An 18,132-nucleotide genomic window follows, 5' to 3' on the forward strand; every position below is an offset into this window, starting at 1 on the left:
TGCAGGTGCAATTGAATATGTGGATACATGTGTTACATTCAGAGCATTTAAGATGGCAACTTTTACACTTTATTCCAGTTTTACGAATTACGTAAAAATCTGCGCTATCTTTTTTTTCGCTATCTAGCCAACCATCTGCTTCTTCGAACACATTCTCTGGTGAAATTTCCAAGCTTCTTTTATGTCTTACTCGAAGATCCTTTAGTTTTGAGATGACTTTTCCTTTGTCTAAGGTGATGATGCGGTCGACTATCTTGTCTCTAATGAAACACATCATTGCATGTATTCCTTTATCAAGACGCTTAACTTTCTTGCCAGACAAATAGAAATACTTTAGAGTTTTGTGTACAGATTCTAAGTGCATGTTTGTGTTAATTTGTGCCCACAATCTGTGACAGAATGCCCAAGAACCTATAATAGGAATATAATGCTGTACAAAATATTTTCCAAAAGCTTTGGTGTCGACATCAGTAATAGTTTTTTCTACAAATGTTACAAGCATTTTATTGAACGCATTGACGTCAGTTTCTTGTAGTAAAGTTGTGACTTCTTTGTATACTTCTTCTCTCTTTTCTGAATCACTAATTTTCTCTGTCAGGTTTTTCCGCCAAGCTCTAATTATGTGCCAAGTGCAAAAGAGTCGTTTTCCAGGTTCCCCCCATTACTCTTCTCCATCCATTGTAAAATGATTCAGCCATGTCACCCATGAAGACATTAGGCTTTACCGGCATATTGTCTAATTTAGCCTTTATTTTATCCATGTAAAGAGTTATTAATTGTTCATCAGTCCTATTCCTGAACATAAAAGCACACGCGAAACCTTGATGCAGATCATCAACAACTAACAGAGTGACTAACTCAAAATCATAATTATTCAGGCCATGAGTGCCATCAATACAAACCACATTACTTCCATATTTTTTTAGCATTTCACGTTGTCCTTCATTCATTACAATTAGCACGAAGTCCTCATCTTTTATGAATGGAAATTTTTCGTCGGAACATGGAACTCCTTGCTGCTTATAAAATACCACACAAGAATGGTCTTGGTTCTCCATTTCCTGAACCCAAGTATGGACACTTGTTCCATCATCCCTATGTCTTCTTTCACCGGATGTCAAAGAGAAAGCAGCTTCAATGTTCTGAAGATCTTTTCTTGTCACAAGTTGTACTCGTTCCAGAGAGCTGCAAATATTTTCGCGGAGTTCGTCCAAAATAGCATCGAATGGCACTTTGGCTGCGATTTTCATTGCAAGGGCATTTCTCTCTTCTGTACTTAAGGAAATGTGACCCAAGTCATGTGTATGCCCTACATATGTTTTGAGATAATGAACTTCACACTGTCCTGAATGATTATCTTTTACAATTTTAATACCTGCTGGACAGAATCCACTGATTTTGTTGCTGCCTTGCGTTTTTAGGCTTCTCAGATTCTTACTTTCTGAAACAAAGTGCCCAGAACGATGACAGGAAAAATAGTAACGAGTTTTGCTCTTTAATATCGCTGTGGAACGACTAACAATATATTTTGATTTAGTATCATGTTCTATTTTATTTTTCCACGAAACAAAATATTCATAAGTGGGAAACTTAAGACATTCTGACTTCATTTCAATATCATGGCTAGATTCAAAATGTGTAATTAAGTGGCTCTTATCACTAGAATTAAAACCACACTGTAATAGACAATCGTTTTTTTTTCTGTTACAACTGGCAGATGATTTACGTTTTTCAACGACATTTCCATGGCTGATTATGTCTTATCAAAAGCCTTTTATTTCCATATTTCCCGGGGCAAACAGAGCACTGAAACCACTCGATAGGATCTTCTTTTAAGGAAGGGATTCTATCTACGCTTTTGTGACAAAGTTTCACATGTCGTTTTAAATTTCTATGTTGTGTGTACACTTTATCGCATAAAACGCACTGAAACATTTTAGCTAAGCTAGTAGCACTGAATTGAAAACAACTGACAGGATCTTCTTTTAAGGCAGGAATTCTGTGTAGCCTACCGTTTTGTGACACAATTTTACATGTCGTCTTAAATTTCTATGTTGTGTGCATGATTTATCGCATTTAACACACTGGAATACTTTTAGATTCCGGTAAGTTAGTACAACCTATGCTTAGGGAGTTCTTCAAACTTTGATTTATAGTACGACACAAGTCCATACTGTGACTGTATATTAATATTAATAATAATAATAATAATAATAATAATAATAATAATAATAGCCGTACATGAAACAACGCAAACCCATCAACTGTTCACTTTAATCTCCCGCCTAGAACAAATACAAACCCGTCAGCTGTTCACTTCGACTTCCCTGAAGTAAATAAATAATGCTGCATTTATAATGTTCAATTTAATAATAAATTATAAAACACAACATAAACTTATCACCTCTTCACTTCGAATTTCCGCCTCATTGAAGTAGTCTAAGTATTTTTATTGTATTATTGGTTTTTATTTATTTTAATTATGTATTTAATTTCCAATTTTGAGCCATTTCTTGTAATACCTCCTTATTGCCAATTGCTATTGGTAAATAATGCATTTAATTCGTAAGTTTCAAGTCATCTCTTAATACAGCTATTTATTGCTTTTAAAATAATGTTTAATAACTATTTTATTTTTATTTATATATATTTCTTCCTATAACCAGCACAGGTTGCCAGTGACAAAGAGTACCGTGATACAATAAGTATAGAGAAATGCCTTGAGGCTTTATGAAACATATTTTGTTGTTACAGTGAAAAATAACAAATTGAAATAGATTGAAACACAAAATAATATACGAAATAACGTCAAGAAGATGTGAATTACAGTCATGGTCCCTTTGAATGATGCCTGAAAATAGCTATTAATCCTTTGCGTGTTTGTTTTTTAAAATAATGTGCTTAATCTGTAACTACAGTCAGTATATTGTTATTAGCAGGGAACGGATTTATATGGACTAAAAATATATGAAATATGTAAATATATATGTAGTTATTTTTACCAAAATATGGAATTAAATATGGATTTTTACCAAAATATGGAATTAAATATGGACTTAAAATTATAAAAAAATGACTATGTACGTTAAATATTGGTACATTTTAATCAAACTAAACAAAAAATATAATGGACGTACCTTATCTTCCAATGTAGTTTCAACAAAACACAATTTTTATTGTCTGTTACCATAACAATAGGTTACAAACATTTCTTTCAAGTGCTGAAAAGTGAATCTTCTTCTATTGTCTCTGAGGATAGATTTATACTGACTAAAAGAGCGTTCGACGTCACAAGAAGTAACTGGTACATAATTCAATTTCACAATGTCTGCTGGGGATAAGTCCAAGTTAATCTTCACTGTTGATTCACCACTCATCACAGCAACAACCTTTTGTAGTTCTTCATATCCAGGGTTTTTTGAAAGTACAGTGTCCACCTTAGCTCTTACTGCATCTGCAACTTTACCTCTACCACGATTCAGTTGTTCCACAGTACTATTTATAATTTCAAAACTTTCAGATAGTGAAAGGTGCCTATTTTGGAGACTTTTGAGCGTTTTTATGATGCATGAAAATGTATGCTGAATGTGAGCTAAGTCATTCTTCACACTTATGTCACAGGTAACTGTTTTCGCAGTATCAATTGAGACTGCATCTTCAGAGTCCAATGCAAGGAGAACATTGTTAATAGAGTCTATATGTTCGGCATAATATTCAACTGCTTCTAGCCATGTACCTCATCTAGTTAAAATTGGCTTTGGTGGCAATGGAATTTCAGGGTACATTTCTTTCAACACGTTAACTCTACTGGGAGCTTTGAGAAATACTTTTTTCACTGATGAAATCAACAAATCTACTTTAGGGAAATTGTCTCTGACCACTTCTGCCACACGATGAAATGCATGCGCCACACAAGTAAAATGAGTCAATTTAGGATATACAACAGATAATGCTTGTCCAGCTTTGACCATATAAGGGGCAGCATCGCTAATAAAGAATAACACATTATCGTACATAATACCCTTTGGCCACAGGATACCCATAGCTTCGTTGAACAGTTTAACTATAGTTTTGTTATTGCACTTTTCTAGAACATCACAATGTAAAAGAATTCGTTCAGAATATTGTTCACTTAACAAACCGATAACTACATTACCAACAAGTCTACCTTCTTTGTCGGGAGTCTCATCAATGGAAACCCAAATTGAACTATCTTTAATTTCATCTCTTATCTTCTGTATTGTCTCATCGTAGATGGATGGAGCATACGTCTTCCTAAGTGTTGACTCATCCGGGATTGTATGCTGAGTATATTTTTCAAGGAATTCCCTGAAGACCTTATTCATTAGTTTGTAGAGAGGAATATCAGCAGAGATGAGAGAACGGCACAGGTCGATGTTAAACTCAGATCTTACATTCGATGTTGTTGGTTGTGTTAAAAACAATTGTCTCTGCTTGGAATTTAGTTGTTTGTTGGCCTGATGTTTACTAGTTGTAATGTGTTGTTGCACCAGGAACTTTTGTGTAGATGATACTGCACACTGACACAAATTACAAAATAATATTTTATTGTCAGTTGATAAACCATCTTCTTTAAATTCTGAAATGTAACTTGTTAGTTTTGATTTTAAATTGACTGAATGACGTACTTTTGGCATATTTACCGTCTTTATAGTATGATTTACAAAACTGAACCTATGTGTACTCTGACTGGCATTTAACTGTTGAGCTGCACAACTGAAGTCTGTTAAAAATTTTAAATTAAATTAATACAGTTTTGTAACTTACTTTCCCATTGTTGATAGGACTGCTAATTTTCAAATAACTCTGATGTTAAAGGGATTACTGAACATGTGTTTAAATCTCTATTGTTGAAATGTATTTTTAAAAGTTAATGGAATTTTGTTTTGTTTTATTGTTAAACCTAATATAATATGGACTGTTTTATATGAAATATGGAAAATATATGGAAATTAACGAAAATATGTACTAAACTCTAAAATATGGAAAAATATGGAAAATAAAAGTAGGATTTTTCAACCCTACACATTGTGAAACATAAAGATAATGCAAAATATAAATTATATTAGCTTTATAAGTAAATATGTATTTACATATAAATCCTTTCCCTGGTTATTAGTATCTCTTTGTTGTTACCTATTGCTTTAAAAAGAATGTGTTTAATTTGTAATCTTAAGTCATTTTTTCTACTATTCCTTTACTGTACTGATTACATTTGTTTTTAAATCTTTTGTATTGCCCTTCAAGAATTTCGGTATTCGTTAGTTGTAAGTCATTACTTGTGTTATATTTTAATTATTGTAATTGTTCCTGAATCATGTATGTAACTTGTAACCGAAAATCATTGCTTGTAATATCTCTTTATTACTTTTAACTGTTTCATTGTTCATGAATTAAGTATTAATTTGAAAGTGAAAGTCAAACTTTGTTTTTTTAATCCACTATTGATTATCTTTTTAAGATCGTGATTTACTCTGAAATGGTTAGACATTCTTGTACACCTTTTATATTGATTATTCCTCAAACATCTCATTAATCTTTAACAGGATCCATTCTTTCACTAATGTGCATGCTTCTTTAATGTGAATTGTAAATGTGACCACTATTTTATGTTATCACTTTACTATTGTTTATTGGTTATAAAATATGTATTTTGATGCCAACTATAACCCTAATATATCTCAGGGTGAATTGGATAATAAAACCAAAAAGTGATGTTCAATTTGTATGATATGTATAGGTTCAATTTATTTATATTTATAACACAACACAAACCCATCACCATTCGTTCACTCTCGCTTCCCGCCTCACGGAACTAAACAATGCTCTATCAAGGGCCCATGGAGAAGGAAGGAACGGAACGAAGAAGTGCAATGTTAATGCTCAATCCAGGGAGCAGGGAGCGAAATGTCTGTCAGGGTCTAGACGCTCGTCGAGAAGTCTACGGCTGTTTCCAGTCTGGCGGCCAGACAGCAGCAGCGGCGGAGGGTGTGCGCGGGCGCGAATCGATTGCGGGAAGCTAGGAGCTACACAGTCAGGAGGAATCCGGCATTGTTGTGCCGTGTGGCTTTGATTGTGAGTGACACACGTTCAATACTGAAGCTAAACGGATTACTTCTCGTTCTGTCTACTTTCACGTTTCAGGTGACAACGCCATCACGTGGTTCAGGGCTTTATGTGTACCCTCCTAGACCCACTCCTCCCTCACTAATTTATTTGTTTAAAGAGCAACTCTTCTGACACTCATCATAAACGTTCAGAATGTTTGTTGCACACGGTAGAAGAACGAGTTTAACGCACGATGTGAGCTTTTGGGTTAAAACAACTTTTAAACGCGACAGAAGTCGATTACACTTACAGTTGTTTAGGTTATTTTTTGCTCAGTGCATGAAGACAAATTAATAATCGTGATGTTGCTTCTGTTTTATTTGGTTCCTGATTTACCTAATTACCATGTGGGTAAAGTGTGTTATTTATACTTGTTTTGTAATCTTTGAAAGAACTAATGAATAATGAATGTCCTTAATTTGCTGACAGTTTTCATTTTTAACAATAGTGAGTACACTTACAACATGAAACTCTTCGTAGTGTTATATACTGTAGATCATCTGCTTCAGAAATATATATATATATATATATATATATATATATATATATATATATATATATATAATATGTAGCATCTGGAAAACTTGAGGCGAACATTAGATCATATTTCTGTAGTACAGTAGCCTATATTACTTATTACCTCTACAGATTACGTAAGTAAGTGCCAGTACAACAATTTTCGAATGCGAGAGAGATTAGAGTTTTCGTAAGGTCGAGAATCAGTGACAAGTTAGGCAAGGTTTTTTGAGGCCTTTGGTATACCTTGCATACATTATAATTGTTATATTATGTCATCGTCACCATCTTTGTTTCATCAATGTGGTGTAATTGGCTGTACCGTGTTCTTCAGTAATACCCAATTTTCTACTCCGTGAGATTCTCGTACATTTTTTATCAGTGATATTTCCAGTACAGTCAAATTTCTGTGAGATAGATTTCTGTAGAGTACTAACTTCAACTGTCAACGTCATTGCCAATCGATTTTTTCTTCTCATCACAAATATCACAATTCCATAATTCGGTAATAGCCTTGTAGCTCAACGTCAAATAGGATAAAATTATGCAAATTATTCAAGATAAAATTAGTTCATATTATAGGATAGCTTCAAAAAGCCTGTCGCAGTGAGTGGTGACTGCCTTGGTACCAATGACATTCCATCGATTTAATAGTGTAGTATTCTAACCTTGCGACCTCGAAACGGGGTGGAGTTGAGTGACCTACTCTATATAGTGTCTTTATAAGAAGACTGATGGTGCAATATAAGTTCAAAGTAACCTAAAATGTTACGTGACACTTGTTTAGTCAATTGTCCGAAGACAGGTCTGAACCTCACAAGTGATATCAAAAAGTACCACTTACGAGGCAACTAGGCCAGGAGATAATGGCGTAGGGTGGCCAGTTCCTTTCCCCCTCCATTGCATACATCGCCGATTAGCTACATGTTACACTAATCAGACTTCAGATGCAGAGGAACAATTGTTCCTCCTCTGACACACATCGTCAAGTGAGATGAACAGCTCTATAATAGAGGTACATATTATGAGCCAGAACCTCAATCAGAGGATAAGTGACACTTAAGGTACTTATGTTAAATCGTTATTTCAGAGTTATGGTGCAAATAAACAATAACAAATAATAAATTAACAGGTTACAATGAAAATAGTGCAATGTTCATAATGTAATACAATTTGAAAATTGCGAGTTGAGGGCTCGCAACAGATAAGTTCTCGTACCCAGTGGTTCTGCAAAGCCACTGAACCTGTTCAATTTATTTTAACAGTGTCACGCTCATAAAATTGAATCGGTCATTTCAAAAAGGTCATGAGTCAAGAAACTGAAATTTTACAGGAGAAAGAAAAAACTACCTAATTTTTAATTAACATACGAGTGTCAATGATTAAAGCGTTTCAAGGAAAATATTGCATTATATATTTTCCATTCAAATCCTTTTGTTTGGCCTTTTAACTAATGTGATATGGTAAGATATCTTTTTACATTGCCTTCTAGAACATGTTGTTCCCTAGCAAACTACATTTTGCACGAGAAAGTCTGTTAGGTTTTTCCTTTCGCTTTTATTGTATCAACACTATTAACTTTACCCCTTAAAAATGCAGTACTTTTTTCTCTTCAGTTGTACTACTTCCTGTTCCTCCAAAAAACTGAAAATTAGCTGAAAGCCAATTTAAAGACTTTCAGACAATGTTGTAGAAACAAGTCTATAAAGATCAACTGAGGTGATCTGGTGCCCAAGCAATTACTTCTTCATAAACTATTCATTTATTTGGATTGGTAGCATAAATAGGAGACCAGGTAACTTAATGTATCTCATGTAGTGAGAGGGACAAGTTTCTTTTTTGTAAGGTACCCGTAAATGCTTGTTTCCGCTAAAAATATGAAACAAAACATTTTCAGAAAAGTAGGCCTACCACGGACGTTTTAGACTTATTCTCACTTCCGCATTACATTCGTTAAATGTGAATAAGAAACAGATAAAATAAATTTAGCCAATCATGGTTCTATTATATATATTTTTTTCGTAGGGTATAATAATTTAAACACGATTTTATGTGTTGAAATCGATTTCGTATGTCATGTTTATGAGAATTCATGATAAACGGCGCTCCTTTTATTTTATTTAAATCAGTATATTTAAACTGTCAGACAAGATCTTCACTATGTTGTCCTCGGTGGCTTGCTAGTCATCACGCTTCAATTAGATCGGACATTTGTGTGTTAAAACCGGTCGAGGGTGAAAAAACTCCTCGTTATGATTTCTAAATGAAGGAAAGTAAATTATTAAGAGATTATTTTACTCAGATTTTAATGCATGTAAAAGAGCCCTTCTCTGAATAAGGAGCGTTACAGTCAAAAGTGCTTTTCGCCTAATTTTATTTCGCGGACGAATTGTCTATGTACAGACAAGATAGATGACCTTTGATTTTCAGATCAGGAAAATAGAATACAGATTCTAGCAGTGTTGTGAATGTTTTAAATACATCTAAATGGTCATTAAGACCCTCAAGAAAGTCGGAAAATGTATCTTCATTGGCATATTTTATTTTCCGATAAGTTACTAAGTTAAGCTAGTAAAATCTTTTATTAGGTCCGTGTATAACTTACCATGCACAAATATAACTTAAATATTAGCCGTTTTGTTTTCATGTTACAATTTGACAGACGGTTTCGAATATGAAATAGTCATCTTAAAGTTTATATACGTATATACCATAATATGAAGACAATATTGGTTATAATCTGGTATATTTCGCAGAATATTTTCATGTACAGTATATAAATACATAATATTTTATGAAGTCGAAAACGTTTGTCAAATTGAAACATAAAACAAAACATATCTAATATTTAGGCTATAATTTATAGACCAGGCATGGGGGAAAAGGAGAGGAACTCGCTTTTTTGTTTTATTAACCCACCACCACTTTCCAACAGCAGCGATACGCTTAGTTCCTTCTTTGGACTTCTGTTTGTACAAAAGACGTCACCAATTTCGGAACGCGATCGGATTATAACAACTATTTCCATCTATTATATTATTCAAATTAATAAGGTACTGGACAACTACACATAAATATATTTAATTAAATGTAACCAAAATAACACTATTTCATTACTGATAATAATACTATTTTATTATATAACATAAAAATAATACTCTTTTATTACAAAACATAAAACTAATACTCATTGTTACGGTTTTTACGATTATCTGCATGACATTATCAAGACATCGTGCTTTAGTACCTAATGCCTCTCTACGTATTATGCAGTAAATTGCAACTAATTCATCTGATTATTCATTAATGGATTTTAGAAATCTTAATATAGCTATAAAGCCATTATATTTCCCTATCATTGCTGGGGTGCCATTTGTGGCTATACAAATAAATTTTTCCCACAATAATTCATATTTTGTCACAACTTCAAAGACAACTTCGAAAATATCATTTCCCTTTGTATTGCCTCTCAAATATACAAAATCAAGAAAATCTCCAAATATGTTGAGTTCAGAATCCACACTCCGTAGAAAAATGTCTAATTGCGCAGTGTCTTTCGTATCTTTTTATCGACAGCTAAAGAGTACCATATCAACTCTCTCAATTTTACTTTTTGCTGATCTTCAACGTCCAGAGTTATTTCCGTAATTTTGCCTGTGATAGTTCGCCGAGAGAGACTTATTGATTTAAATACTTTAGTTTTTTTTCCGGACAAAGACGCTCGGAGACAATCATCAAACATTCTCTAATAAATTCTCCTTCCGAGAAACATTTCAAATTTTCGGCTATTTGCTTCGAGAGAAGATAACTGACTCGAATTACGTTTACAAGATTACGGTTACAAGATATCAATATCAATAAAGTCTTTAGGCAGTGACCATATAGGTATAGTAGTAGCTACTACTACTATACCTTCGTGTCGGAAGCGCGCGTTTCTTCATACTGAACTTCTGTTCTTATACTTCGTTTCATAATGTCTGAGAGGAGAAGTAAACATTTCCGGTAGTGGAGGAGATAAGTATAATTGTTATTTAACCAATGGCAGAGATCTAATTCCATGCTTATCTCGAAATTGAGCTTGGGTAGAACGCTTTAGACCTTCCAACTTCAAGTCAAGCGTGGAATAAGATCTCTGTCATTGGTTCAATAGCAATTATAGCCAATTCTCTCCTTCTCTGCCGGCAATGTTTATATCTCTTGTCAGACATTATGGGACGAAGTAGGCTATAGTTACGTGTACAAGACAATGTCTGAACTTCCTAGCTTCATTATAACCATTCGAAAGCAAACTCAGGATTTAGTTACCTTTATCCATTGCGGCTTTAACGAATTCGTAGTTCGTATCATAGATGACATGAAGTGAACACTTGAGAAATGTTCAAAAATTCTTAAGTAAATCTAGGTAACACTTGTGACCATTAGATAACTAAAATTGCTCACGCAGCGTCAAAACTGAGACCTAAATATGCGTATATCATGATCTAATTTAATATTTGAAATGTGTGTTTTAATACTAATTTCGACACCGCAGCCGGAAGCTTATTACGCCTAGACCCACAACTCTACTGAACTGCACAAACTGCAGGACTCCCCCGTGTACTGAGGGTACCCCGGTGGTCACTGCGAGACACCACACACACTGGGACAATATACAGAAAATCAGTCCCCGTGAAGAGGTCCGAATTAAATCCCCCTGACTTCACGACCGGGAATCGAACACGGGCCATCTTGATCAGGAGTCCAGCATGCTACCTCAAGACCAAGGAGGCGGACGAAATGTTTTAGTCTTCTTTTGAAAAAGCCGTAATCCTCCTCACGAACCTATTGAAGTTAACTTAGAATTCATTTGTTTATGATACCGCCCAAAATGACGCATTAAAGCATGCAATTGACGTCAGTAGATCGATTCTTTCAATGAATAAAGCTTTGTTTGAATTTAGTTACATACGTCAAATTTTTTATTTGTAATCTAAGCTACATTCATCCTGGTTCCAGGCTTCACTGGGAATTATTTCGTTAACATTTAAAGTTAACAGCTGTACAGTGTGGTTCAAAATATACGTCAAAATTTATTATGTTTGAACATTACGGGTATCTTGCGGTTTTCAGTTGTATAGTGTTATCCAATATATAGCCTACAACACAGTGTAAGCTATCTCTATGTTGGAAAATTGCGGATTTTTGCGGTTTTCAGTTGTATAATGCTATCGAAAATATACAACACAATGTATGCTATCTCGATGCTGGAAAATTGCGGATTTCTTGCGGTTTTCAGTCGTATAGTGTTATCCAAAATATACAGCACAATGTAGTCTAAGCTATGTCGATGTTGGAAAATTGCGGATTTCTTGCGGTTTTGAGTTGTATTGTGTTACTCAAAACATACAACACAATGTAAGCTACATCGATGTTCGAAAGTTGATGATATCTTGAGATTTTCAATTGTGTTGTGTTAACTTAAAATATATGCCACAATATAAGCTACGTATAGGTATTGATGTTGAAAGTTAGCGGATATCTTGCGGTTTGCAGTTGTATTGTGTTATCAAACGTCACAATGTAGGCTGTAGGCTATGTCAATATGTTGAAAAGTGAAGCATATCTTGGAGTTTTCAGTTGTATTGTGCTAACCTACATTGTGACCTATATTTGGAGTATGTCGATATGCAAGGAAATTACGGATATCATACGATTTTCATAGTATGATTATTCTATACTATAACGGTAAGCCTACTTAAAATTATCCAACAAAATATAACTATGTATGTATGTATGTATGTATGTATGTATGTATGTATGTATGTATGTATGTATGTATGTATGTATGTATGTATGTATGTATGTATGTATGTATGTATGTATCTATGTTATGTCTACCCACTTTACTTTACGTGATTCGGGTTCCGCATATTGCGGATAGATGGTAGGACTGTGACTCATTTTCTAGTTGCACAGCACTTCGGCGGGCCATTCTGTACATGTATATTATCTGTGGGGAGTTATGCCGTGTACTAGGGTGAGTGTATGTGTAAGTGTCCATGTAAGTGTAGTGAATGGAATGAGTGATGATAATGAAAATGAGGGAGAAGGGGAAACCCGGTGCCGGCACATAGCCTACTCCTGTCGAATAGCACCAAAGGGGCCGCCAGACTTAACGTCGCCATCCGACGGACGGATACTATAACAGTGACATGTGCCTTCTCTTCATATACACTGCGGAGTAATTTGAGATTTAACCTAGGCATATTGGTGCAAATATCTTCTAAGATTAGTGAATATTAAGATAGGATCGAGAAGCTCGGAATTCGGTTTGACATCCTTTATTTGTTTGTTTATTTATTTACTTACTTACTTACCTACCTATTTACTTATTTACTTACTTATTTACTTACTTACTTTCTTATTTATTTACTTATTTATTTACTTATCTATTTTTACCGTATCTCCCTTTCTTTTCTTTTTACTCTTTCTTTTTTTCCTTCCTCTCTTTTACTTCTTTGTCTTCTCTTCTTTTTCCATTATTTTCTTCCTTCTTCCTGCGTTCGTTCTTTTTAATTTTATTCAGTCTTTTCCTCTTCCTCTTTTTGCTTTAGAAAAACATACAAAGCATGCAGATTTAATAATCGATAAGGACGACTAGCTTGATTGGTGCCTGTATTTTCCCTCTGTACCTCAAGATAAATATTGAAGTTACGCCATCAAAACCAATTTATTTCCGGTTGGTAAAAATTGTAGTTGGAATGTCATTTACCGTCGATAAATAATCAGATTAGTAAAACCAATTTAGAATAAGAAATGAGAATATTAAACCACAAACGGAGCCAATGCAAATATTCAGAATCTTATCGTGCACAGTGGAATTCTACAGTAACACAGTGTAAGCCTATATGGCCAGCCTCAGAAAGGGCATGTTAGTGTATTAATACGTTATTAGTCGAGTTGAAATGTCGAAAAAATGTGACCTTAAACTTTCATCAGTGACCTTTACAAGATGATTTTCCACATCAATGTTCAAGAATCTTTGTAACCTTGATGTTCTCTGTCGTCTATCGCACATGAAATATTTTATTTGTCCTTCATAGTTCTTTAAATTTCGCCTGATGAATACAAAATCCGCACGTAGGTACTCAGTAGTTTAAAATCATTAAGCTAAAAACGTGTAGGGCCTTAACTGGCAGTCAATAAAATTTAAATTATATTTTATTTAACGACGCTCGCAACTGCAGAGGTTATATCAGCGTCGCCGGTGTGACGGAATTTTCTCCCGCAGGAGTTCCTTTACATGCCAATAAATCTACTGACATGAGCCTCTCGCATTTAAGCACACTTAAATACCATCGACCTGACCCGGGTTCGAACCCACAACCTCGGGCATAGAAGGCCAGCGCTATACTAACTACACCAACCAGGCCTACTGGTCACAGACAAGGTTTCCAAAATTGATATCTGTAAACAAACTTTTTTTATTAATTCTAAATAATACTTGATATAAATAGTTAATAGAATATTTGCTATAGGCTTAGACTTATGTATATTTCTATTAAAATTAAGAAATTAAATCAGTGGCGTGACAGGCCATGTCTGGCCAAGGCTGACCAACGTCTACATGCCTCAACAGAGATGACCGGATTTCGTTACATATTGTAACTCCCCAAATCTATCGCGAAGCTGGGTGAGCACCGGTCCCATTCACCGACTGAAATTTCATGAGAAATTTCCTTCTTCATGTGGATTCGAATTAGCCCTCATTCCGTAACGCGAGGCTACACATGTCGTCTTATACTACGACGCTAAGGCGCGGGACTGTAATACAATAAAAATGAATTAAAATATGCATTTAGAAAGCGTATGTTCATTAATGGAAAGTAAACATACATGTAAACAAACCAAAGAAAATCTTGATTATCTTCAAATAGCTTAAATAATTAGAATATGACCTATTTTATTGACTGTGAAATGACAGTGAAAATATTACATTTATTTTTATTCAAAATATAAAAACAGCATTATTAGAAAACAACTTACGAGGAACCAGTAGGCTATATGCTTACGATGTAAAAAAATCAGAGAGTTCAAGGAAGAATTTCTCAGAAATTATTATACGTAAGAGTAATCTTTGGCGAATCCTCGGCCTCATCTCGCCAAATATCATCTCGCTATCACTAATCACATGGACGCTAAATAACCTCGTTGTTGATACAGCGTCGTTAAATAACAAAAGTAAAAAAAAAATTGTACATAGGAAGGCTCAAATTTTTAGCTTTTATCTATACATAAGTGTGACACATTTTCACGGGTTAGTTTTAAAAATTCCATTTAGTATTGAAATAAGGAGGCGATTAATCAATTTTTTAATATATATTTTGATCAAGAACTTCAAGAAAGAATATCTCTGAAACTGTTACACATAGAAGGCTTAAATTTTCAGCACTCATTCATACCTAGGTTTTATACATTTTCACTGGTTACTTTTAAAAAAATGCCTTTTAGTATTGAAATTAGGAGGTAATTAATTCAATCGCTTAATATAGATATAGATATATATTTAATTGTCATCAAAATTTATATTAGTTATGGCGTACCACAACATGTATACGAGTTTAACCATAACTTTCTATTACATACTCGTATACCTACAATTAGCATGCAATCCCGACAGCCTGTTAAACTAATAACTCTTCAACTCTCGCTATTAACTTAACTCCAAACAGTCAATTTCTCCTTATTGATCTTGAATGTCCATCATATGTTCGTTCCATACTTACGTTCCTTTCAGCATTCTAATCTTGCTAACTAAATTTTTCTCTTAATATAAAAAATTGCTTATTCATTAAAAAAAATTACTATTATTGAATGAAGGTATGTACAGGAACATTGTGCTGTTAAAATGTGTAAATATGTCCATTTTATGTGTGAAAAAAATATTCGCTTTGCTATAACTAATAGTGTCTGAGTAAATATTCCTTTAATTCCTTGAATTTTTCCATTGTAAGCATATTTATAGTCTACTGGGTCCCCTTACATTTTATACCAATTCTAAATACCACTTAATATAAATAGGTCAATCATTTTTTCTTTCATAGTTTTCTGCCCAAAGGCAGGTCTTTCATTGCAAACCCAGCATTATCCAATCTTCCCTACTTTCCGCCTTCCTCTTAGTTTCCGCATATGATGCATAAGTCTTAATGTCGTCTATCAGCTGATACCTTCTTCTACCCCAACTTTTCCCCTTTTCACCATCCGTTGCAGTGCATCCTTCAGCAGGCAGTTTCTTCTCAGCTAGTCATTCATTCAGTATTCTGGCCGAGGACAGGTCTTTCACTGCAAATCCGCATTCTCCAATCTTCCCTATTTTCCGCCTTCCTCTTATACTCCGCATATGACCCATATATCTTAACGTTGTCTATCATCTGATACCTTCTACTGCCCCGAACTTTTCTCCAGTTCACCACCCCTTCCAGTGCATCCTTCAGTAGGCAGTTTCTTCTCAGCCAGACATTCATTCAGTCTTTCACTGCAAACCCAGCTTTGTCCAATCTTTTATATTTTCTGCCTTCCTCTTTGTCTATAAATGGGTAATAAAAATAAATATTATTGTTTGTACTTGCTTTTTTTCTCTACAAGAACTTTCACGTTTTTGTCTAAGTTTGAACTCCTACTAATTTCATACTCAATTGACATAATTACCGAACTTTTCAAACGTCCATGCTGCATTGATAATATCAAATGAGTTTTGATCAGTTTATGCTTGAAAGAACTTCTTACCTTTATGCCACAAACACTGGGAGGTCAGGAAAATCTGAAGGCTATAAATAGGCCTAAATGAATTTGGAAACAAAGTAGATCTGTTATTGCAAGCAAGAAATTCAATAATTTTCAGTGGTTCTTAATCTCTGCTGCGAGAATTGCTTCAGTGCTTACAATTCTTTAAAAAGCATGTAACCATAAATGTCAAGCACTTTTATAGTACGGTACTCATTTATTAACTTATGTTTCCTGTTGTAGCTTGACATCTGTCGATGCCACTTCCAGATCCGCTGCGCATTTTCTTATACATAATTGCACAAAAAATTCAAATAAATTATTGTGTTCAGGTGCGGGGCTCGATTGGGATAAATCGGTCCAATCGGTTTAAAGCCGGTCTTATGTGAGGACCTAAGAAAATTGAAATTTTTTTTACTTATACTCTTAGTTCTTGGCACGAAAATCAACTTTAATCGATTTTGACAGAACTTCGCATGTCTTTCAGAAATAGCTCAGTCAGCTGTCCACCGCTGTGGAGTAACGGTTAGTCTTGTTAGCCGTGAAACGAGCGGGACCGGGTTCAAGTCCTAGTCGGTACAAGTTACCTAGTAGGGGGTTTTTCTGAGGTTTTTCCTCAATCACTTGAAGCATAAAATTACTGGGTAACTTTCGACGTTGGACCTCGAACTCATTTCGCCTTCATTAGTATAACCATTAATCATGTCAATAGTTTACAAATCGACCAGGAGGACATGGCGACGTGGTTCCAGGTTATGCCTATAGGCGGATCTGTCTGCGGGAGCTGCACATATCCAGCGAAGCCGCAGGTACTTTAATAAGCGGACTGAGGGTGACCGGAGGAATGTAGCTCCCTTGGATAGATGGCGCCTTGGTGAGTGGTGGAATCGATACCGACATGTTCTTCTGGTTGAGGATGCAGCAGATTCAGGCACATGAATTGCGGACAGATGCCATCGATCTGAGGAGACCGCAGAATAACATCACTGGCAGGCGGAGGTTCAGATCTCCAGTCAGAACTGGGTGCTATGGCCGAATCGATACGATGACACCATGCAATGAATCATGCGCTTGAAAGAAGCGATCCTAAGGACTTCAACAATCATTCCAACATAAGAAAGTTGTACAATAAGCCCAAGGCCGCTGTGCTTGCCTGCGGGCCCTCTTCTGGAAGGGAATAAGAAATCTCAGCCAGCTCATTATTTCTGCAATGGGACCAGAGTTCGATTCTGTGAGGTTTTTTTTATAAATGAAGTATTTACGTTAGTGTACTGTTGTTTTTTAGTACAGAGAGGAGAGACTCGAAGGCTTGCACTGCAGCTTTAGTGTACTACTAGTCAAAGAAATTAGTGTTGGCCATCCAAGTTGAACACTCTGGTTCAACTTCCGGAAAGTCTCAGTAGAATTTTTGCTTGACAAGAACTGTGATTTGTGTAGGTTTTCGCAAGGCACTCACGTTTCCTTCGTTAACATTTCATCATGCTTTCATAACTAACATTTCATCATGCTTTCATCACATCCTCCCATTATGCACCACGGATAACATGGAAGACTGAAAAGTATTTTATAGTTCGTGCGTGTTACTCGAGTAGCAAGAGATACATGCTTGAGATTAAATGATCGAAGGTCAACGTAGTCACCATTGAAGAAGAAATGAAGCTGCAATTATGTTAGAATATACCAAGAATTTCGTTTCAGGTTATTTCGAATAACGCCATAGTAACA

General features: G+C 35.0%; 1 protein-coding gene across 2 annotated transcripts in view; it reads left to right on the forward strand.

Annotated features, from left to right (window-relative positions):
* The first annotated feature begins 5,956 nt into the window (after positions 1 to 5,956).
* Positions 5,957 to 18,132, forward strand: part of Ak1 (Adenylate kinase 1) — a 139,794-nt gene continuing 127,618 nt past the window's right edge. The window contains exon 1 of one of the 2 annotated variants that reach the window (XM_069818028.1): positions 5,957 to 6,096. The gene's annotated coding sequence lies outside the window, so the exon portion shown is untranslated. Of the gene's footprint in view, positions 6,166 to 18,132 lie in introns of both variants that reach the window. The other variant, XM_069818027.1, reaches the window with a different exon arrangement.

This window comes from Periplaneta americana, chromosome 2 (genome assembly GCF_040183065.1).
Source record: "Periplaneta americana isolate PAMFEO1 chromosome 2, P.americana_PAMFEO1_priV1, whole genome shotgun sequence".
NCBI classification, from domain to species: Eukaryota; Metazoa; Arthropoda; class Insecta; order Blattodea; family Blattidae; genus Periplaneta; species Periplaneta americana.